Source organism: Molossus molossus, unplaced genomic scaffold (assembly GCF_014108415.1).
Source record: "Molossus molossus isolate mMolMol1 unplaced genomic scaffold, mMolMol1.p scaffold_m16_p_1, whole genome shotgun sequence".
Classification (NCBI taxonomy): Eukaryota; Metazoa; Chordata; class Mammalia; order Chiroptera; family Molossidae; genus Molossus; species Molossus molossus.
Genome location: NW_023425344.1, coordinates 51466924 through 51492007, shown reverse-complemented (window position 1 = coordinate 51492007; position 25084 = coordinate 51466924). Strand labels below are relative to the sequence as shown.

Below are 25084 nucleotides of genomic sequence, written 5' to 3'. Positions count from 1 at the left end.
AAACATGGTTTCCAAGGTATCAGCACTGTTGAACTCACTACAATATTTTAAATCTGGAAATTTGTTGGCCAGCATTCTAATTACAGAAGTTAAATATATTCAGTGTGCAAGCTTCTGGGAATCACCCATGAGGGGAAGAGTACTGTGATCATTGTCAAGGGTTCTCCAGGTCTTATGTGTGCCACTTGGAAGCATAAATTTAATATGAGCTATATAGTGAAATGCATGTTCTCAAACTGCTGGCTATTAGACTCAATTTTTTCAAGCTGATATTTAATAAACCCTGTTCCCAGCTTTACCAATAAAAAGTAACAGTCCTAGAGAAAAAAAAAAAATCTAAAATACAATTTGAATCACTCAGAGTAACAGATCAAGAAAGATGCTCAAATGTGTTTATTCGTTCAGCCAACAAACATTTACTAATATGTCAGGAATACTGTTTTCAGTGCTAGCACAATTCAACTCAAGAATGAGGGATGTGCCCTGGCCAGTTTGGCTCAGCGGTTAGAGCGTCGGCCTGCGGTCCTGAGAGACCCGGGTTCGGTTCCCGCTAAGGGCATGTACCTCGGTTGCAGTTTGTCCCCGGCCCTGGTCAATTGTGCGGGTGGCAACCACTCGATGTGTCCCTTCACATCGATGTTTCTCTCTCTCTCTCTGTTCCTCTCTCTCCCTCCCACTCTACCTGAACAAAAAATGGAAAAATGTCCTCGGGTGAGGATAAAAAAAAAAAGAATGAGGGATGTTGGCCTGGCCATGGCCCAGTGGGAGTATGGTCTCATGCACTAAAGGGTTTTGGGTTTGATTCCCAGTCAAGACACACACCTAGGTAGCAGGTTTGATCCCTGGTCAGAATGCAGTATGGGAGGCAACTGATCAATATTCTCTCAGATCAATGTTTCTCTCTCTCTCCCTTCCTCTCTCTAAAATTAATGAAATGTATCCTTGGGTAAGGATTACAATTTTTTTTTAAGAATAAGGAATGTTGTAGAATACAACAATAACAATAACTAACATGAATGGTCATTCAGAATTCTGAACAAAGTTTCATAAATATCACCTCATCTGCCCTCATAATACCTCTGTGAATTAGGTTTTACAATAATTTTAACAGCAAAAGAAAAAAAGAGCTATAGATGATTTTTTTTTAATTCCCCAAATCAAATAACTAACAAGTGAGAGAACTGGGTCTCCAACCCATATCTTCCAAATCCTTATCTGCACTGGTCACTGGGCAATGTCAACTTACAAGATGCTCTGCTGTTTAAAAAGGAGATAATAACCAGCTGTTTGTAAGGATGTGAAGCAGATAAAACTCTCATAAGGGCTGACAGGAGAGTGAATTAGTACCACTTTTGAAGGAAGGCACTATCTACTAAAACTGGCCCAGCAGTTCAACTCACAACACACACAGTCAAAATTCCCACATTTACCAAAAGATACATGTAAGAATGTTCGCAACAGCACTATTCATAATAGCACAAAACTGGAAACAACCCAAATGTCCATCAAAAGTGAAGTGGATAATAAATTGTGGCATACTCATAAAATAGAATACTATAAAACAATGAGAATAAACAAACTGTTGCTACACACAAAACATAAAACATCACAAACATAATGAGCAGAAGAAGTCAGACACAAGAACATGCATTATGTATTCTGGTAGAAAGTTCAATAAGAGATAAGACCAACCAACAGTTGGCCCTGGCCAGTTTGGTTCAGGGTTTAGAGCATCAGCCCTCGGACCAAAGGGTCATGGGTTCGATTTCTGATCAAGGGTAGGTACCTGGGTTGCAGGTTCGATTCCCCAACCCCATACAGGAGGCAATCAATGGACATGTCTCTCTCACATCAATATTTCTCTCTCCCTCCCTTCCACTCTATCTAAAAATCAATGGAAAAATATCCTGGGATAAGGATTAACAACAACAAAAAGTAGCCGATAGTCTCAGACATCATGAGGGAAGTTACCTTTGGGAGAGAAGTCATGACCTAGCGGGTAGGAGTGAGGGGGCTCTGGCTGCTGACAATAGTCTTCATCTTGGCCTTGGTGCTAGTTACCAGGAGGTGTTCACTTAGGTGAGTCACCCAAGCTGTTAACTTAGGATTTAGTAACATGTGTACTTTTCTACATACATGCTATATTTCAATAAAAATTGAAATAGAGCCCTAGCCGGCTTGGCTCAGCAGTTACAGCATTGACCTGCGGACCAAAGAGTCCCGGGTTCGGTTCCTGCTAAGGGCACGTACCTCAGTTGCAGTCTGTCCCCCGTCCTGGTTGGGGTCATGTGGATGGCAATCAGTCGATGTGTCTCTCTCTCTTCCTCCCTCTCTCCCTCCCACTCTATCTGAAGATAAATGCAAAAATGTCCTCAAGTGAGGATTTTTTTTTAATTGAAATAGAAAGAAGGGAAGGAGGAAAAAAAGAAAGGAAAAAGGGCCAGAGGAAGAAGAGAGTAAAACATACTCTGGATACACCTAAATAGTGCTCATCCTCCGTGCCTGCTTTACTTTCTACCCCTGCTGCTAGTACTCAGTCTCTCTCCTCCTTTACTACCAAGCTGTCCTCTGGCACTTTTCAATGTTCTCCATGGCCAATATCAGATCATTTCTATCTTCTAGTTTGTAGTTTAATGTTTGCTATGAGATTAGGAGTCTTATCACATTAAAACTGTATGCAAATTAAGAGTAAACGGATTCTGAAGTATTACCTATGAGTAAAGTGAAACCCCTTTAATGCATGTCTTTTCTTTTTTTTCTTTTACCCTCTATTCTGTCTGCTCAAAGGCTTTTTTGCTGGAGAATATGCCAAATATAGGAGTTCCAAATAGAAGAAGTTCTTACTGGGCACTATCAGTGAATACTAAATCTTCAGACCAAAGCTGGAATCGACTAACATAAAATTCCAAATACCACAAGTTATTATTTGCAAATAGTATAAAGGAGAATATCAATCAGTGAATATCTTTACAATAAAGAAAAGAAATTGCAAACTTCTTATCCAAGACATTATGAACAGCTTTTCTAACTGCGTCATTCATCAAACACTGTATCAGTTTTAAGATAATATATTCTTTTCTCATTTTGTATTTTTATTAATTTTGATGTTAAAAGCCCCCCAAAAAAGTATGTTATGAGTTTTATTTAAAACCTTTTTAATGTTTCTAAAGCAGAAATTCAATTTACACTAAGGATACCCTTTTTTTATAATCAAAATAATCCACAAAATGTTTACAGAGAGATGTATCAGTTTGTAGTTATTTATTTCCTTTAGCATCCTAATTTCCTGCAACTTCTTTATGTATTTATTCTCCATGAAAAATAAAAATTAGCTCTCAAGACCAGAGCTAAAATCAGTCCACATAAATGGAAAATTAGTAGTAAAATGGCCCCTGGCGCTGCAGGACCTGAAATACCATTGAGGCAAGTAGGGGCTGGTGCTGAGCAGAACTACCAACAGGGAAGGTGAACCATCATGTTAGCTTTTATCTGCTTTGATGGCTTCAGCTGTGACTAAAACAACATTCATTCCTTTGAGGACGGTCATTCACTAGTTCAAACCTCAAATCTTCATTCCAACCTCCAGCAATAATTTTCCATTTTGTTTAAGAAAAGTAGCCCTGGCCGGTTTGGCTCAGCATTTAGAGCGGCAGCCGGCAGTCCAGAGAGACTCAGGTTCGGTTCCTGTTAAGGACACGTACCTCTGTTGCAATTTGTCCCCGGCCCTGGTTGGGTCATGCAGGTGGCAACCACTTGATTTGATGTGTCCCTTTCACGTCGATGTCTCTCTCTCTCTCTCTCTCTCTCTCTCTCTCTCCCCCTCCCTCCTTCCCTCCCTCCCACTCTATCTGAACAAAAAATGAAAAAATGTCCTCGGGTGAGGACAGAAAAATAAATGTTAAAAAAAAAGAAAAGTATACGGAGTTCCCTGTGCCTTTGTGTCCACGTCTCTTCAATGAGCACAATAATCTCTACTTAATTTTCAGAGAACAAGATGAGGTTTTAGCTTATATGAAAATAATTACAGATGTACAATATTTCACCATTACTGCTCATACCATCATCTTTTTTGAACATATAACTTAATTCAGAGGCCAGTAAGACCTCATCACTAAGGAATATAATGGTAAACTTCATGAAGAAGACAGAAAGCAAAAGTTTTCTCTCTTCTTTGCCGTGGCAGGTAAATAAACCCACCACCATTCGTAGCTGGCTCTCTTTTCAACGCCTGGTTGGAAATGCCACTGCACATCTGAGAGGAGAGAAATGCGGTATGTCTTTGCCACAAAATCATTACGACAGTCACAAATACAGCTTTAGAGAAAATAAAATCAGCCACCTCTACACATGGGTGTGTGTGTGTATGTGTGTGTGCGCACGCGCACGCGCACACACACTTACACACCTGCACGTAAACGTACACCAGAGAAAAAACTGAGTAAAAGAGTAGGTTAGAAGATTTCATCTCCACTGCTGAAAAAATAACTAACAGTGTATACTACAAAGGATATAAAATATCATCTTCATGTTGGAAGGACACCAGCATATTTTCTATTTTGTGACACAAACATATCAAATGTTTAGATATTGGAAGAAAGGCAAAATGTATTTAGAATACAACTTAACCCTAATCTTATATGAAAGAAACATTATTCTTCTCTTCCTTTAAAATTCCTGCATTACACTACCCCCCCCCAATCTAAAAGTAGCCATATCTTGTTTTGTAAAGTCTTATTAATTTCCTGGATTTTCCTAACCTACCCATTTGCGAAATGACTCTCCCAAAATACATAAATGTCATAAATCACAGGTTGGCCTCAGAAACTGCATCAACAGTGAGAAATGAGACGTGTTCTGCTTACAGCTTCCTTAGTCCCATCAAATCATGTCCCCTGATTCCTTCCATCTCAGCAATCAAGGAGAAAGTACTTAGAAACTTTCATTGCCATTAGAGTTTTCTCCTCTCAGTTTGTTCTTTCCACTCCCAATCTTAATATCTATCAACTCTGATCTTTTATTGCATTCATGTTATTAAAAATAAACACAAAGAAACTCCAAGAAACAAGGAGAATGATGTGCATTGCTGCCACACTCAAGTAGCAGCGAATTCTCTCAGGGCTCTCTTCTCTAACACAGTAGTCCTCACCTGCAGCGCCCTCAGAGGTGGGCCAACAAACCTGATTATCTACATGACTCACCAGCTAACACATATTTCATTTCCGTGTGTTTTTCTTTAAGATGCAAGCTATAGCCAGACAATCTCTCTTGTTATCAGAAAAAGGGATCAAAAACCTGAAAATTGTACTTGCCAGAGCTCAATAAAAAATGAAATTACCAGTAGAGCCTGCTGGAAGTTGTCCCAAAGGTTATCTGATTTCTATCACATTTTTTCTCTAAATATGATTCCTTGAATGCCTTTCACACATTGTTGTAAATGTAGCTAATCATTTAAAAGACTAAAATAATAACACTAACATTCAAATATTCAAAATGATTTGACTTTGGGTGGTGGGCAATATACAGATTTTGTATCATGGAAATGTACACCTGAAACCTATATAATCCTATCAACCAATGTTACCCCAATAAATTTAATTTTTAAAAAGTGATTTTATGTTGGCAAAATGAACTAAAAGATACATCATTATAAACTGAGAGTACATTCTGATAATCTCTTTGGCTACAGTGACATTCTCGCTGTATTTTCATTAATTTTGATTTTTTTTCTTTATTGATTTTAGAGAGAAAGGGAGAGGGAGAAAGAGATAGAAACATCGATGAGAGAGAACACTGATTGCCCACCTCCTGCATGCCCCCCACTGGGGATTTCACCCACAACGTGGGCATGTGCCCTGACCAGGAATCAAACCAGCGACCTCTTGGTGCATGGGTCCATGCTCCAACACTGAGCCACACCAGCTGGCCTAATTTTTATTTTAAAAGTCCCCAAAAAAAGTATACTATGAGTTTTATTTAAAACCTTTTTAAGGTTTCTGCCCGGGCCGGTTTGGCTCAGCAGTTAGAGCGTCAGCCTGGGGACCAATGCGTAAGTACCAGGTTCAATTCTGGTCAAGGGCACTTACCTCGGTTGTGGTTTGTCCAGGCCCTGGTCAGGGTCCTGCGGGAGGCAACTGTCGATGTGTCTCTTTCACATTGATGTTGATGTCAATGTCTGTCTGTCTGTCTGTCTGTCTCTCTCTCTCCTGCCCCCCCTTCTCCCACCCTAGATAAATGGAAGAATAACCTCAGATGAGGATTTAAAAAAAAAAAAAGTAAAATCTTTTTTAAGGTTTCTAATAATTCTCCAGAATGGACCACAACATTAGAATACCACTTTCCTCTCTCAATCCATATACAGGATGGACAGGTTAGGTTTACAGTTGTTCATATGTAAAATAATAAAATAATACAATACAAAAATTAATAATAAATAATAAGACAAGAAAAAACTGTTTTGCATACTCACAACTATAAACCTACTTTTGTGTTATCTTACCAAAGATTCTGGGATAAAGTTGAAACTATTCAATTTCAAGATTTAATATAAAGAGTACAGAATGCTATCGCTATATTTAACTTTAAAATGAAAGAAAGTTTTTTCCTCAATTGTTAAAGCTATAGAAAAATAAGCAGGCGTGCTTCCTTTGATTGAAGTTCTACTAATAACCTCAATCTAAGTGCTATCAGACCATGGAAATTATTTAAATGCTAATGTGCGAAAAACAAGGAGGAGGATTCTGAGCCAGAAACCTTGTCAAGAGACATTACAGTGTCTACAAGAAGCTACTGAATACTGCTCTAAGGGCAGTGAAGAATCTACTCAAACCAAAATGAAAAAATAAAACTTGATATGCAGTGTGCACTTAATTCAGGTAATATTCTAACTCCAAGTCCCAAATTCAAGGAAAAAGGGAAATATAGTACAATGCAGTGTCTCTTAGAGAAGGAACTGTTCCAAGATTTAAGACAATATGTGTTTACTACAGCCCAGGGGTAATGATTTCTTTTTAGGTGTAACTTTCCCCTGCATTGAAGTGAAATGAGGAAAGAATTAGAGAGGGTAAACCAAAGTTAACTGTTATTCAGTGTCAAGACTGGAAAGAGTTTGCTGCAGGCAATTATGCTGAGAAGCTAAGGCCTTGAGAAGGAATGAGGGGTGGAAAAAACAGAAGTTTTACAAGGAGTTGAGGAAAGAATGCTTTACGATGGTAGAACAGAGGTAGAACGGCCTCCTTCATCTTTCAGGTCAAGTTCAGGGTTGTTGTGTTTTTTCTTTTGTTCTTTAATAACTTTTTCCTTGTGGTGCTTGCTGCAGTTTGCTGATGTCGTTCTCAACTCCTGCCTTCCTTTGGTGACTCTTATTAACGGACTGGCAACGGCTGGATAAAATGCACTTAAGAAAAAAGAAATCACCTGCCCTTGCCAAGACGAACACGCTGCCCAGTACCTGAGCAAGAGCTACGCTGTCCCTGGCCAAGAGAATCCCAGCTTAACCTCTGCCTTCCTCTTCCAAATCCATTGCAAATAATTGTGTGTGTGCCACTAGCAGAGAATCTGCCTGACTCACCCCCCCCTTTCGGCGTGCCAGGGAGAGATGTGAATGCTCCCTCTCGGAGCCGGCAGGAAAGTGCGAGCCGAGGTCTCGGTGGCAACGGGAGTTCCCAAGCCTCCCTCACTAGTGGGCTTAGGGATGCCTCCCCTCCAAGCAAGTGCCCCGCGACACTGGGACCACCCAGGCTCACAGGAACACACGTGTCCCTGCGCCGGAGCCCAGCCTGCGGCGTACACTGACCCCACAGTCCCCGCAGCAACGCCGGTTCCGCGGACAGGGCTTTACAGTGGGGGAGAACCAGGACCACTCAAACTCCTCCTCTAATCGCTAAGAAGAAGAAGAAAGTACTTTTCCACGGAAGCAGCCTTCGCACCCCCGGGTGCCCAGCCCAGGGGATGCCCGCCCGCTACTGACCTCTCCCTGCCTCCCGGGAGCGCGCCCTCCCAGACCCTCCGACCCTCTCTGCCGCCCCCCGGGGCTCACCTCCTGGGGTCCGGCTTCCGTCGCTCTTCCAGTTTGGCGGTGGAGTGTGGGGCTGCAGCGGCCACTGCCGCCGCCGCCGCCTTCGCTGCCACCGCAGCCGTAGCCGCCACCGAAGCGCTGCCCGGCGCGCCGCCGGGCGAGGGCGGGGGGCCCGCGGGATCCCGGGAGCGCGGGACCGGGGCGCGGCGGGGCCGGGCCGCGAGAAGTTGTCGGCGCGAGGCGCGGAGCGAGCCACCCGCGTCCAAGTAGTCACAACTTTGCCTCCTGGGTGGGTGCGGGCTCCGGGTGCAGGGAGGCGAGAGCCGGTCGAGGGCGCTGGGGCGGGAGCGTCTTCGGAGCCGGCAGGACCGGCACCTGAGCGGCCCGCGAGAACGGGGCAGAAGGGGGCGCGGGGGAGATGTCTACACCGCCCGCGTGGTGCGCGGCGGGCGGGCGTTTGAAAGCGGCTACTCTACTTTGCCGTGTGCAGCGCCTGCATTTTTATGGGGCTCTCCGCTGTTTCTGCCAGCGACTAACACTGCAGCAGTGCGCGGCCCGGGCGCCCCTCGGGAGCCAGCCAGGGGACGGACGGGGAGTCGGGGAAGGCGGCCGTGGCGGAGGCTGTGCCACGAGCGCGAGCCCGCGATCCATATTTAAAGCCGCCAGTGGCCTCGGCCAGCCCCCTGCCCTGCCCTCGCTCGCACCCGCCCGGCCCCTGCCGCTCAGGGCCGCCGCTGGGCGTCAGCAGCCCGGGCATCAGCGGCGACGGGGAGGGGCCTCGGGCCGCACCGCCTCCGCGGGGGCTCGGGCTCTGAGCGCAGCGCCTGGAGCTGGCGGGGACGAGCTCCCGACCGGCGCCCTCGCCGGCCTCGGTTCCTTCTCCCTCAGGTCCTGAGCGGGCCGCTAGTCACAGCTTCCTGTCCTATTCACGAGTGTTCCCCTCTGGGGAGAGCGTATGTTCGCCTGCAGAACTGAAGTTGCTCACGTTTCCCAGCCCCCAACCACTCCTGAAGCTACTTTATAAAACTTAAGGAGTGTAGGTGAGGAGAGGGCTGCTTGAACACAGTATTGTCGTCGTTCACCTTTAGCAAAGGATGTCTGGGAAGAGCATCGTTCTCAACCTGTGCTTCGCTATGTCGCTGATAGCTCCTGTCTTGCTTGAGCATTTGGGAAACGTTTTTAGACATCCAAAGGAGTTTCTGGGGAGTACAAAGTGATGATCTACCTTTACTATGGTCCCTGCAGCTAATTAAGGAGGTTTGAGTACTCTTTGCCAAGCAAATAATACTAATAATATATCAATGACCTAGCCTGATTAGGATCAGTTAAGTAAACATTGAACCATATGAACAGACTGTCAACACAGGCATCATCCAATGCGAACACTGCAGGAGAATAGTCATTTAATGGATTTGAACCACATAGCATAGACGCATTTCCAATTTTATTGATATATGTAAGTCCAGAAGTCAATGACCAAACAGCATTTTCAACAGTACCGCCAAAACACATAAAGGCCAAGATAAATAATATCACATACTACCTCTCCTGGTTCCAAATCTTTCTTCGGTACTAAGCTACAACTAGTAAGACCTCTACCAAAAAAATTTTTTAATCTGGAAGAAAATAATTTGGGGACAGAGGCTTTCCTTTCCAGTTTTTAAAACTGGAAGAGATCCATTGTACCTCACTCACTAGTGCTTGAGAAGCAGGTATAAGTATGTATCTTTTTTTAATGCTGGCATGTTTAAAATCCTTGGTTAATGCTCAGAAGGCACTGGGAACCGCCCAACGCTGTCTAATGTCTGAGATTAAAATGTACTAATGTCGTGTATCAGGCTGTTTGTTGTTACATCTGGCTAACATGTATGTTCACACATTTTTCATGACTCACTGCAGTGACATGGGAGATTCAAAACAGAATATTTCTTAATGTAGCTTTAAAGCTTTTGCCTACATAGTTATATTTTGTTTTTAGACTAATGTTAAAATTAACTTTCAGTCCCTGAGCACAGAGTTAGCAAGAATCAGCAACCCCAAAGCAAGCTCACAGGCAAAAGCCACTTTTGTATTAAGAATTTGCCACTGCTGTTCAGCAGTTTTCACACTGTGGATTATGTATTTCAACATAGCTGGCAATTTCTCGTTATAATTATGAACCAGCCATAACTGGTCAGCACTGGAGAATGTTTAGGAAAGGAAAAGTCCAAGAAACGTATGCCATCCAGTACTCTCTGCAAAATATATCAAACTGTCCTTCACACATAACAAATAGGTAACCCTGAAGGCATTTTGCTATAAAAGTTGGCAAAATTTTACCCTGAAAGGGGTATAAAGTTGGTGTGGAGTGGGAAGCAGGGAGGGAATTAGAGCATTATGGGGTGAAGTTTTGAATGTGTTTTAAATTAATGAGAAAAATCACTGTCTTTGGCAAAGAGCCAACAACCACTGTTATCATTCTCATTACTTGATGTTTGCTATCCCACAATTAAAAGAACATGTTCCATTTTCTTTTCTATTGATTATTGTCCAGTAATTGAGATGCATGTGTTTTTCCTTTGAAAGGTCATTGATTAACTTTTCTTGTTAACTCTGCATGTGGTCACCTTTGCTAATGCCATTCCTGGTGAGGACAATAAATCCTGAGACCTTTTTCTCACCTATTCTAAAATTTGAGTTATGTCGCTTGATTTTCATGAGCCCAAAGAAAGATTTATTTGTTCTTTTTGTCTTGTGGTTCACACAGCTTGGTGACAAGATGAATGAAGAGAAAAAATTAATGACATTAGAAAAACAGCATAAGTAATCTTCACTGATAATGATTTATTTATTTTTTTAATCAATAACTCTCTGTGCTAAATGACCTTGTAGAACCCACCCACTACTTAGCTTATCAATCAGGTTTCTCATATCCTCTAAGGTCCAACAGGTGCCTAAAGAAAATAGAAAGATGGGAAGAATCTTTGTTACAATGACAAGCACCATCTAGTGGCTGCAGGTGACGAAACCTATCTCCAACGGAGAAGAAAGATGAAAGCTTTTGAATAGGCAGGCCAGGCATTCCTGGTCTTGCATAAACATAGCACTCTTTGATTCTAAAACAGGAAGGTTGTATGTAGTAAAATAATGCTACTAATAGGCATTATGTTGATTTTTCAAAGTAAGTAGGGTGCACATCTAAACTGCAGATAGGATTATTGCCATGGAGCATTTCCTCAATTTTTGTGTGACTCTGTATAGTCACACCTCTGTATAAAGACCTCTGTAGTTTTATACTTGAAGCCCTCAGTATTTAAGTTTCCTCATTACGTAAAATAAGGAGGGTGATGACTTGTCACTAGAAATTATCTAGAAAGCATTTTGTTCAACAAATAGCAGAACCCAGAAAAACCCATTATACATGGGGTGTTTTTTTTTTTTTCATTATTCTATTTTATTAGAAAAAACAAAAAGGGAAAGATATAATTGAATGTTTATCCTGAAGATATACAAAATTCTAACATTCAGACACATCTCATTTGGGGCCTAAACAAAAAGGTGGTAGCAGACATGTTATATCCTGTTACTACAAACTTCAAAGAACGATCAGAAATGTTTCTCAGTATCAGCTCTTTTTTAAATATGTGGCTCATTGGTGCAAGTTTGACAAACGTTTTGATAGACAGAATATAGATTTTCTTTGTGCTGATATTTGTTTGACTTATTATTGTTTTGTTATTAAACAGTCTTACAAAAGAATGATCATTAAAGTTGCCACTCTTGCCCTGGCCGGGGTAGCTTCGTTGCTTGGACATCATCCTGTGCACCAGTAGGTTGTCGGTTTGATTCCCAGTCAGGGCACATGACTGGGTTGAGGGTTCAATCCCCAGTTGGGGACATGCAGGAAGCAGCCAGTTGATATTTTGCTCTCATATCCATGTTTCTCTCTTCCTTCCTCTCTCTAAAAATCAATAAACTATTAAATACATTTTTTAAATGTTGCCACTCTATAATCATTTTAGTCAACCACTGCATGATGTAATAGAAAGAATAGTTTACTTTTTCTCCTTTGGGGACTAGCCTAGGATGAAACTGTAGACAGAAATAGATAAGGAGAGAAAGAGAAACAGATCACTTAAAAACCTCATTTTTGTTTCACTTACACTCCAGAAAGTTCATATTCAGTCTGACAAATTCCTGAATAAATTCAACTGACCTAGACTTACAATCTGTATTCCCTCCTTTAAATCCCAGGTTTAAAAATAACTGTAGGCCCTGGCTGGTGAGACTCAGTTGGCTGGGTGTCGTCCCATGCACTGAACGGTGGCCAGTTTGATTCCCCGTCAGGGCACATGCATGGGTTGCCGGCTCAATCCATGGTAGGAAGGGTGCAGAAGGCAGCAGATCAATGTTTCACTTTCAAACTGATGTTTCTCTTTCTCTCTCTCTCTCTAAAAATCAATAAAAATATATATTTTTAAATAACTGTAGCCATTTTTTTATGAGGAAAGAAGAAAGGTGCACACAGTGTTTGCATGCTGTCAGTATGGCATGAGCCAGGGAAAATAACTTCATTTGGTCAAGCATGTGTCATAAACTGCTTCACCGCTTAAACTACTGAGCTCCTAACCATATCCAACTGTCTTTTAAACACATACCTAAAGTCAAGTGTTAGGAGAGGTTCTAACTCCTAAAAACAGCCTATCTCTGTTCATGCTGAGGAAGGCAAGTTATTCAACTTTTCTGGGCCTTAGTTCCCACAATAAAATTAAGGGGCTTAAGATAATTACAAAAATACACACACACACACACACAATAATTCTGTTAGAGAAAAATATCAGAATATTTTTCTCTAATAAAATGTGAACAATGCGTTTGTGATAGAGAATCATGCAAATTTTTCAGACATGGTATTGACACATTATGATGAATGCTCTGTTTAATAACCCTAGACCAGAGTTTCAGCCTCTTCCTCCTACAGGAATTCTCCCATGGATCTGCATAACACAGGACACAGGCCTCTCTGTTTGAAAGGGAAAAGGAAAAATTAAATTGAGATACTAAGCCACTAAAACCTACGCCCCCCTGATTAAAAAGATTGGTCTGGTTTTAGGTACGATAGCAGAGAATTACATCGGTCTTCTCTGCCAGAACTGACTTCCATGGCCCTTGGACTCTGTTAATCAGAGTGAGTGAGTGAGTGAGTGTGTGTGTGTGTGTGTGTGTGTGTGTACGTACACCAGACACAGAAAGGTGCTTGTTCCTTTGTATCCCACTGCCTCCTGGCTTCTTTGGGGGATGAATAAGCCCAGATGGCAGGCTGCTCTAAAGTTGTTCTTCCTTGTCTCCTGTGGATTGAGTCATATGGACACACCTGTTCCATTGCGTGGAGACAGGTTTTCTACAGATTAACTGACCACTGAATCGAACTAGGCTGTGACCACATCCCACTTGTCTGTTCCACAAACCAGCCCTATCCTGGAGACTGTAGCATCTCGATCTCCTTGCAACAGACAAATCAGTTGACACTTCAAGTGCATACCCACCAGACTGATTTCTCGATGCAAAATGCAGCAAGATTGAAACCTGAATTTTAAAAGTTGGTTCCTATCTTGAGGAGAGAAACATTCTGGGAAAATTTGTCCTTTATGGCTTTACAATTTCCCAATACTAACCAAAGGACACTCAGTTCTACACAGAACATGGAGCATAATGGATGGGGTCATCCATTCAGTCCACAAGTATTTATTAAGAACCTACTTACTATATGTCAAGGTCTCTTCTAGGTGATGGCTTCCTAAAACAAGCAGTTTCTGCCTCATGGCGCTTACAAGTAAACAAATAAATGGACAGGATAATTTCCATTTCCTTGAAATGCAAATTGCTAAGCAGAAAATGCTATGAATAGGGTGGCCAACCATCCCAGTTTACAGTTCATTTAGCCCTGTTATCCCTGAAACCCCTGTAATGATATCAGCACTCCCTTTCACTCTCAAAAGAAAATCTGATGAGGAATGATAGTATCACCCCAGCTCTAGAAGAAATAGAACGCGGTGAGAGGGTAAGAGAGAGCTGTTTTCAAGTGGGAGTTAGGAAAGGCCTCTCTGGCCTGGTGGTGTTTGAGCACACAGATCTGAATGACAAGACGCATAAATAAGAAGAATCTTAAAGGCAAGTTGTCAGGACAAATAGCAGCTGGCACATTGCCTTACACATAGTAGGAACTCAATAATTACTAATAGAATGATTGATTGTGCCCACTTTTTTGGAACATTAAGAAAATAGTGTTACTCAATCAGAAAATATTTCTGTTAAGACAGATTCAGTCGCCACAAATTCCTTAAGACATCATTCTTCTTTTTTTTTCATCCTCATCCGAGGAATTTTTTTTCTATTTCTCATTAGAAAGAATGGGAGGGAGGGAGAGAGATAAACATTGATGTGAGAGAGACACATTGACTGGTTGCCTCCCGCACAACCTGATCAGGGCTGGGGATGAACTGCAACCAAGGTACGTGCCCTGGGCTGGAATCAAACCCGAGAATCATTGGTCTGAGGGCCAACGCTCTAACTGCTGAGCCAAACTGGCCAGGACAAGACATCATTCTTCTTAAACAACAACTTTTAAATTACATCTATGTATTTATTTGCATGTGCATAAAACATTTCCAGAAGGATAAGTGAGCAACTAAAAGCATTATTTGCCTCCAGAGAGGTACACTAAGAAATAGTGGGGTAGGCATAGGGAGGGAGACTTTTTACTTACCCTCTTTTTTTTTTTTTTGAGCCATGCAAATAGATTGTTTTTTCTTTACTTAAATTTAAATAATGTAATAATATATATTTATATAAACATATACATAATACTTCTATGCCTAGAGTCATTTTTCAAATAAATAATATTATCATAATATATCATTAGCAGAAACCCTTCTGAAGGACAATGAAAATAATATCTTTACAAACTATGAATCAGTGGCTACAGCAAAGCCACTGACAGAACGGGAGCCCCTGAGCCCTTTCCTAGTGATCGGATGTTGGTCAGTGCTGACAGCGTCTGTTCACTGCCTACCTGGGCTCCACTGAAATCAGTGTCATAGAACAGAGGTCTTCAAAAGGATATTGCCACTTTTCTTGCACCTGGGCAAATAAGAACATAGTAAAAAAAATTTTAATAACATTTTATTGGGCATCTTGCTGTATTTTTTTTTTTTTTTAACATTTGTGCATAAACTCAGATAGCCTTAAGGAATTGATTGATTTTAGAAACTAACTAAAGCCCCTTGGGAAAACAGCCTGGGACCTCGCTTGTATAATTCTCAGCAGTCATTCCAGGTGAGGAATAAAGGCTGCTTTTGGGAAGATGCAAAGAAACCTCAAGATATATTGGAGAACTGGAGAAGAGAGGAATTCACCCAAACCTATACGTTTTGCAGGCAAAGTCTGATGGTAAGTATGGGGCTTGGCTTCTTAGCCTTGAGATATATTTAAAGTTCAATCTGGCCCAGCAGGTGTGGCTCAGTGGTTGAGCGATGACCCATGCACCAAGAGGTGGCTGATTCGATTCCCCATCAGGACACATGCCCAGGTTGTGGGCCGAATCCCCAGTGAGGGGCATGCTGGAGGTGGATAATTGATGTTCTCTCTCATTGATGTTTTTATCCCTCTCTCCCCCTCTCAAACATCAATAAAGAAAAAAAAAGCTCAATCTGAAGATTCCTTAAAAGCATATTTAAAAGAACCTATATGGGCCCTGGCCGGTTTGGCTCAGCGGTCCAGAGAAGCCCGGGTTCGGTTCCCGCTAAGGGCATGTACCTCGGTTGCAGTTTGTCCCCGGCCCTGGTTGGTCGTGCAGGTGGCAGCCACTCGATGTGTCCCTTTCACATCGATGTTTCCCTCTCTCTCTCTTCCTCTCTCTCCCTCCCACTCTGTCTGTACAATGGAAAAATGTCCTCGGATGAGGATTAAAAAAAATAAAATAAAATAAAATAAAAGAGCCTATATGGGTTTTGTGCCTGGGCACCCCTGCAGCCCTGCATAGTTTCTCCTGATGATGCAAACATCCACTTTCCACATCTGCCAGGCACCAGCCTGGACAGCAGAGTCCCTGAGTTTGAGCGGTGGGAATGAAGACCTGTACCTTTGATTATAGCTGTTTGGTTTTCAAAAGTGAAAATGTGTTGCTTTTTCCCATTATAGAAGTAATGTAGTTTCATTGTATAAAAAAAAAAAAAAAAAAAGTTCAACAACAGAGATAAATAGATGAAATGGCAATGAGAGATATCCTTTCGGAGAAGACTGCTAATGCTCTGGCATATTTCTTTGCATAATTTAAATTTGTGGTTTACAGTTGATTGATCATAGTGGTGTTGTTTTTTATAGTATGGTCATTGAGGCTAATTTTAGGTGAGGACAACCTCTTTTGACATAAAACACAAGCTTTAAAAGATATGGCTAGCCCTGGCCGGTTTTGTTCAGTGGTTAGAGCATCAGCCTGCGGTCCAGAGAGACCCGGGTTTGGTTCCTGCTGTACCTTGGTTGCAGTTTGGCCCTGGCCCTGGTTGGGTCGTGCGGGTGGCAACCACTCGATGTGTCCCTTTCACGTTGATGTTTCTCTCTCTCTCTCCCTCCCACTCTGACTGAACAAAAAATGGAAAAATGTCCTCGGGTGAGGGAGGAAATAAATAAATAAATAAATAAATAAATAAATAAATAAATAAATAAATAAATAAATAAATAAAAGATATGGAGATATGGCTAGACCCAACCACCAGGAGGTTACCAGTTCAATTCCTGGTCAGAACACATGCCCGGGTTGTAGGCCCGATCCCCAGTGGGGAGCATGCAGGAGGCAGCCAATTGATGTTCTATCTCATTGATGTTTCTCTCTCTCTCTCCCTCTCCCTTCTCTCTCTAAAATCAATAAAGGGGAAAAAATTTTTTAAAAGATATGACTAGAGAAAACAAGGGGATCTAAATTAGATACCATCTTTCTAAACCTAGCTGGTAGCTGTTGTGCTATTCTCTCAGCACAATTCAGAATCGCCCTGTATGATAACTTATATGGAATTTTCTCTATGGACAGATTCTGCTATCCAGCAATGACAATATTGATAGCCCCACTAATAAAAACTACAATAGCCAACACCTACATAGTCATTACCATGTTCCAGGGAATGTTCTAATTATTTAACATAACTCAATGAATATTCATAAAACCCTGTTACTAGTAGTGGTATCACTCCCATCACCAGAAGCAGCAGAACGAGTATCAGAACTCCACACGTTTTCATACAAGACAATTGTTTCAGATTCCCTCAAAATTTGAAGGAAGTTTGGAGTCGAGAGTTGGTCTTTCTCTATAAACATAAACCTCTGATCCAGGAGAGCTTGGGGAATTGGTGGGAAAATCCACACAATATAGCACCTGAATTGCTCCAATTTCAACTGAACTTGACAGAGCACAGATACACTACATCAACAACACCTGCATGTACTTCTGAGGACTCAGCTATCCAAACCCAGAATTTCTGGAAGTTGAAGACACTCCACTTTGGTTTTATTTTCTTTTTTAACATGGCTAATGTTTTATCATGCCTATTTAAAATGAGATTTTCTGTGGTGTTTTCTTTGAACTTCAATCACATATATGTGCTTTCTACCTACTATCATTCCTACAAGTCACATAACAGACATGCATATATATGTTTGAAGACCATTAATAAGTTCCTATGAAGTGGGAATACTATGGTATTTGCTGATATGTTCCTCCTTAAATTTTTGATTTTCCATATTAAAATAAGCAGACAAAGAAAATCTTTTTCTTGGTGTTCTGGTATTGTTATTGTTGTTTGGGTAGTTATGCCCGGGCCTAGCAATTTCATCCCTAAGCTAAATTTTGAAACTTTTATCTCTGTTTACCAAAAACTAACATTTCATCTAGAATTACATAGAAATTGGTAATCAAGTTCCTTCAACAATTCTTACTTGCTTAAAGTTAGTGTTTAGCAAAACTTTGTCAGAAAACATCTGTGCTAACATATGTAATGGTAAGTCAGAAGCTGAAAGAGGAAAGAAATTGTCAAATTATTTAAAGGTAAGTTCCTTTCCTCTCAAGTTTCCACTTGAGTACTTTGTTTAGTTTGATCAAGTAAAGTAACTCCAAATTACTTCTAGGGGCTCACATTTCTTCATATGTTCAGTGATCTCTTGGAACCAACAGTCTAGCTTCCTAGTTCAAGGAAGGTGTTAAAATAAACCCTAAAGAGGAACACAGAATAATAGGCAAATGGAACAAAGCAGAAGAAAGAGTGCGAGACAGCTGTCTCTGCTCCAGCCAGTAGCCTTCAAATTCTATTACTGCTTCTTTGATTAAATTAAAATGCAATAAGTATTGAGTACTTATTTAACACTTTGTCTATCCTGGCAAGAGTAAGAGACATTCCATTTAGAGGAACAACTATTAAAAAGCTTCTGCTGATGCTGCAGTTACGATTTGGAAGAAAGAGCAGAGTAATCAAGTAGATGGAGGTGATTTTTCAGAGAATACAGAAGAAAATATTACATGCTAGATGTAGTGGTGCTGTCCTAACAAACTGCCTTCATACTCTTGCTTTACCGTAGACCACAAATTAAGGCAAATGGAAGTAGTCCCCTATAATGCTAAAAGATTTTAAGCAAATAAATTCAATGCTGCATTCAATAATGAATAACATCTACCATTTATCAAGTCCTTCCTAATCCTCATGAACAATAGAATGAAAATTATCCCTATTTTACAATCAAGGAAACAGAGGCTCAGAAATGTCAAGTGACCCACCTCAAGTCATGTAAGTACCAATGTTATGGAACCAGGGTTCTAAAAACAAGCCTAAGCCCCTGCTCTTTCCACCATACCACACTTCTTCAATCTACCCCGGGACAGTCAGGGGAGAAGGTGACATTACTTGGTCCTTGATGGATCAAGTTTGGGTTCTTTACCTTCACATTCCTTCTTCCTCCTACCCCCCATTTTCAGTCTACACTGCACACAAAGCAGGTTGATCTTCCTAAAGCAACTGTTTGATGAATCACCTGTCCTCCCTAAAAAATACAAAAATAAATAAAACACTGCCATTGTTCTTCATCAGCTATTGAATGAAGTCCATGTTATTTAGATTGGAGTCAGTGGCCTGTCATGACCTAGTTTCCATCAGCTGTATTTGCTACTGGTCCCATGCATGGCTTGACACGCCATACAACCTGGACTTCTCACCATTTCCTAAACATGCCTTTCTTTCCTCCACCTAGTGAAAGCCTTTTTTATTTTTAAACATTCAATTCAGTGCTACCTCATCCATAACTTCTCACATGCGTTTGGCACAAAAGACCTCCTTCTCTTCCATACTGATAGCATGTAGCTTCTGCTACTTACATGTCACTTAAACCATCTCAATGTAAAGAGGTTTTTGGTGTATGTTTTTCATTTTCCCACAAAATTGTAGTCTCTATGATAGTAGGAAATGCCTTGTGTACATTTTTACGTTCTTCACCTTCTCTAGTACAGTCCCATGCATACAGTAGGCTCTCACCAAAAACTGAATAAATAAATGAAAGAATGAATAAATGAAACTTAGGTTGAGTTAGTGATGAATACAACTTCAAATGTAGTAAGTGCCTCCTTGAAAGGTTAGATGGAACTCAAAAAGCACTTGTAAGTTTTACTTCTCTGTGGCTAGTAATGTAAAAACCTCTTTTGTAAAATATGGATGTATGGATAAGTTTTCATGATAAATTAGACTTAAACATACAATTTTCTCCTTGTTTTAAATAATGTTTTATTTATTCAATCAAAAAATATTTATGGAATGCCTAGTATACACAAGATCCGGCAAAGTACTGAAGAAACAGGGGTAAGCAAGACAGACAAGGCCATTATCTTGAGGGAGCTTAAATTCTAGTTGGAAAGACAGTCAATAATCAAGCAAATATATGGAATAATAAGTTACATTATAGAAATGAATATGATCATAAGAGAGAGAGTAATGAGATGGAATACTTTAGATTGGCTGGTTAGGGAAGGCTTTAAGAGTCAATAGCAGACTTCAAATGAGCCAGCCATGCAGATAGCTGTGCAGAAAGCACTCTGGGTGAAAACAAGTTGAAAGACTCTTGGAGGTTGAGAAACAAAAGAGATGTGTGAAGGTGTAGGACAAGGAGCAAAGGAGAGAGTGGTGTGAGATGGGATTTGGAAAAAAAGGCAGGAGCAGATCTTGCAGGGTTTTTAAAGTCCAGGAAGAAATTCAGATCATATTCTAAGAGCAACCAAAGCTACTAAAAAATTATAACGAGGGTGCCACAAAATCAAATTTATGGTTTGGGGAGTTCATTCTCACTACTAAATGGAGAATGGATTGAAGAGGAACTGATGGCTTGCATTAAGGGAAATGTACTAAAGATGGAGAGAAGTAAATAAATGTGAGAGACATTTTAGGAGGTAAAACTGAGTGGATTTGACATTAGATATAAGAGTTGAAAGAACAAGAAAAGTCAAGGATGACTTCTAAGTTTTGGCTAGGAAATGGTGTCATTTTTCTAAGATAAAGATACTTGCCAAGTTTAAAGACAAAAATCAATGTTTTGATTTGGGGGGAAGACACAGAAAACTGTTTGAAACATAGTAAGTTTGTGACATCCAATTCTAATAATAATAAGATCACAAAAATGTTAACATTACACTGAACACCTATATTTTCTCAACTCACTTTTTTTTGGCCAGTGTAGCAGATTGTATTTCTCAAAAAGGCATCAGCAACATCTCCCATTCCCACATCCTGTTTCCACTGTGACCTTGCCACTCCCCTCTAAAGAGGTAGAGTCTCCTCCTCTTGAATCTGGATGGACTTACGATTGCTTTGGCCAATAGAACACAGTGAAAGTGAAATTGTGTGGCTTCCAAGGCTGGGTTGTAAAAGATGATGCAGCTATCACTTTCTTTACTGGAACAGTCATGCGTGGAGCCTTGAACTGCCTTCTGAAATCCAGTTGTCCTAAGGCTGCTATGCTTGGCTTCAAACAAGCCACTTGGACTGGCCACTTGGAGGAGCCACCTATAGACAGTCTGGTTGGCAGTTCTACTTTCCAGGTCTTCCCAACATAGGCACCAGACAATGAGTGAAAGAGCCTCCAGATAATTTCAGCCTCAGCCATCAAATCACCCTCAAGTCTCCACAGCTGAGATCCTAGACACTGTGGAGCAGAGACAAGCTATCTTGCTTGTCCTGACCCTCAGAATCCATAAATATAATAAAGTGATTATGGTAAGCTATTAAATGTTGGAGTACTTTATTAAGCAGCAATAGTAACCACATCAGTCAGTGAATCAAACATTCAGGGAATAAATACATTTAATATATAATCCTACAAATATGTTGCCTATACAGTTCAACATTCTAGAGAAGCATGCAATCCTCAAACAAAATTCTTTTTTTTTTTTTTTAATCCTCACCCGAGGACATTTTTCCATTTTTTGTTCAGATAGAGCGGGAGGGAGAGAGAGGAAGAGAGAGAGAGAGAAACATCGATGTGAAAGGGACGCATCGAGGGGCTGCCACCCTCACAACCAACCAGGGCTGGGGACAAACTGCAACCGAGGTATGTGCCCTTAGCAGGAACTGAACCCTGGTCTCTCTGTACCGCAGGCCGACGCTCCAACCGCTGAGCCAAACCAGCCAGGGCTCAAACAAAATTCTTAAACTAAACATCATTTTACTTATTCAAATAAAGGTTAAATAATCACATTCCTGGTAACTGAGGGACAGAAAAGGAATCCGAAATTCTGAAATAAATTGACAATTATGATAAAGTTAAGTTTGATAGTACAGCACATTCAAGTTTGATAATAGCTAGCAAATGAAGCCACATTTTAAAGCCCTGACACACACTTCAAATTTCGTGATTTCCTTTACATTCCATAAGCAGTTTTCTTGCAGATATCTCTAAATTCACATGAGAGGAGCTACAAATAGAATAGCCTGCTTATTAATAAAATTCCTAGGTATGACAGATGGTTAGGGAATTGGAACACAAAGTTGTTTTGTTTTCAGAAAAAAATTCTCTGTATTTTTTTCTTTTTTGACTACTCAATATTTTTCTTCATCTTTCTTTCAAGAAGTGTGAATTGGGAGAATTTGGCATTGGCTATTAAGATATTTCTCTGAAAACAGTACTTTGATTTGAAAACTATGTTAACACAATGTACTAAATTTTGAAAGTAAATTATTTTCCTAGGAATTAGTAGCTGTTATCCTTCCTATGAGCACATAAAGTCCATTTGTTTTTGCCTCTACAACAATGAGAAATATTGCCCTGGCCTGTTTGGCTCAGCGGTTAGAGCATTGGCCTGTGGTCCAGAGAGACCCAGGTTCGGTTCCCACTAAGGGCATGTATCTTGGTTGCAGTTTGTCCCTGGTCCTGGTTGGTCGTCCTGGTGGCAGCCACTCGATGTGTCCCTTTCACGTCGATGTTTCTCTCTATCTCTCTCTCTCTTACTCTTTCTCCCTCCCACTCTGTCTGAACATAAAATGGAAAAATGTCCTCGGGTGAGGATAGAAAAAAAAAAAAACAATAAGAAATATTTAATAATTGATCACTTCTTCACATAAGTGACTTTAGCAAATGCTAACAATAAATTAAATCTCCCGCCCTGGCCAGTTTGGCTCAGCGGTTAGAGCGTCGGCCTGCGGTCCGGAGAGACCCGGGTTCGGTTCCCGCTAAGGGCACGTACTTCGGTTGCAGTTTGTCCCCGGCCCTGGTTGGTCGTGCGGGTGGCAGCCACTCGATGTGTCCCTTCACGTCGATGTTTCTCTCTCTCTCTCCCTCCCACTCTATCTGTACAAAAAATGGAAAAATATCCTCGGGTGAGGATAAAAAAAAAATTAAAAAAAAAAAAAAATAAATAAATAAATTAAATCTCCCAAGAGAGTTATTTTAGCCACTGCCTCCTGGCTCTGACAGTGCCGGTCTTTGATCATATTTTACTCCTCAGTGAACCAATAAATTTTAATTACCATGGCAGATCCATAATCAATATAAAATTTTTAGTCTTATATTGACAAAATAAACTGGACTCAAGGTTCTTGACTCTATTTCTGCCTTCACTATTATGCCCTAAGAATAATAGCAATATTAGTGCTCTGTTTGGAGTGTTCAAGTTCTGGAAGCCAATAAAAACAGTAACTATGGCCCTGGCCAGTTTGGCTCAGCGGTTAGAGCGTCAGCCTGCGGTCCGGAGAGACCCGGGTTCAGTTCCTGCTAAGGGCACGTACTTCGGTTGCAGTTTGTCCCCGGCCCTGGTTGGTCGTGCGGATGGCAGCCACTCAATGTGTCCCTTCACATTGATGTTTCTCTCTCTCTCTCTCCCTCCCGCTCTATCTGAACAAAAAATGGAAAAATGTCCTCAGGTGAGGATTAAAAAAAAAAAAAAAACAGTAACTACGTGCGCTTACACATTTTATTTTCATTTCTCACCAAAGAAATAAACTAATATTCTTAGTATTTAGAGCCTTAGAATGTTCTGGTTGCTGTATAGAAACTGCTTATTTTGGGACTTATAGGGTCATGTTATTATTTTCATGATATACGGTAACAACTTCAAAATTTTTTTCTTTTGTTCTCTAAAGAATCTGAATTTAGGGGCTGGTTAGTTTATGAATGTATACTCAATAAGAAATAAGACAAGAAATGCATTTAAACCTAGGGTCACCAAACTTTTTCTGTAAAAAAAAATCAGATAGTAAATGTTTTCTGCTTTGCCAATCAAATATTTTATGTCTCATCTACTCAACTCTGCCATTGTTGGCGAAAGCAGCCGAGGGCAATATGCAGATGAATGGGTGTGGCCAATTTGTCCACAAAGAACCACACTTTGCCAACCCCTGGTTGAAACTAAAGGCAGACTGCATTAATAAAATATAATGGAGCTTAGTCATGTTTATTTATGAAAAGATTTACCTTTCACATTTTCTTAGCATGTCTTTATACTTCTTGTTTTGTTTTATTGTAGACTTTACCATGCCTCCTCACTCATCCAACTTCTCCTATTGCATCACACTGAGATAAGTCAATTATTATATTACAGCAATGACTGGAATGCTACAAAACTACTCTGGCATACCACTACAGAAAGAAACAGACCAAAAGACTGTATCTAGTGTTACAGAGTTGGAGGGAAGTGTGAAAATACTAGTTCAGAATATTTAACAAAGCATTCTATTACCTTGTATAGCTACATCTAAATTAAAACTCATGGTTGAGCCCTGGCTGATTTGGTTCAGCGGTTAGAGCGTCGGCCTGCGGTCCTGAGAGACCCGGGTTCGGTTCCCGCTAAGGGCGCGTACCTCGGTTGCAGTTTGTCCCCGGCCCTGGTCGGTTGTGCGGGTGGCAGCCACTCGATGTGTTCCTTTCATATCGATGTTTCTCTCTCTCTCTCTGTTTCTCTCTCTCCCTCCCACTCTACCTGAACAAAAAATGGAAAAATGTCCTCGGGTGAGGATAAAAAAATAAATAAATAAAAAACTCATGGTTGATGCAGGGTACTTTCCTCAGAGGTACTAATATCACATACAATGAAGTGGACACTTCCATTTCACTTAAATTAGACAACTTCATGAAAATGACAAGATGAAAATAAAGCCCACACCCTAATCATTCTCATTAAGTAAAAGTGAAGGAAAATAGTAGATTAAAAGATTAACTTTATAACGTATTTAATGGCCTGCATCCTCCTACCGCCAAATAATGCATCTGATGTGATTAACTTGGCCTGAAATTTTTATTTTCTTCCCAATTTGCATTACTGACCACTTTCTTTAAAAAGTCATCTTCTGCTGGAAAGGCAGCTCTCTCCCGGACAGACGGCTAGTAGAGGCTGTTGTTCCTTAGGTGAGCCCTTCCCCATGGGGCCTGCAGACAGGCACCATATCTGGGACTCCAGCAACCTGGCTCACACTGTTGACTCCACCCTGGTGATACCCTGAAGCCCTGCCCCAACCAAACTGTTTCCATTGGCTTTACAATAGGATTGGCCTGTCTTGACACCTGCTTCAGATTTTC

General features: G+C 40.9%; 1 protein-coding gene across 1 annotated transcript in view; it reads right to left on the bottom strand.

Annotated features, from left to right (window-relative positions):
- SLC4A4 (solute carrier family 4 member 4) overlaps window positions 1–8116 on the bottom strand; it is a 345490-nt gene extending 337374 nt beyond the window's left edge. The window contains exon 1 of the mRNA XM_036264545.1: window positions 8036–8116. The gene's annotated coding sequence lies outside the window, so the exon portion shown is untranslated. The remainder of the gene's footprint in view (window positions 1–8035) is intronic.
- Window positions 8117–25084: the final 16968 nt, after the last annotated feature.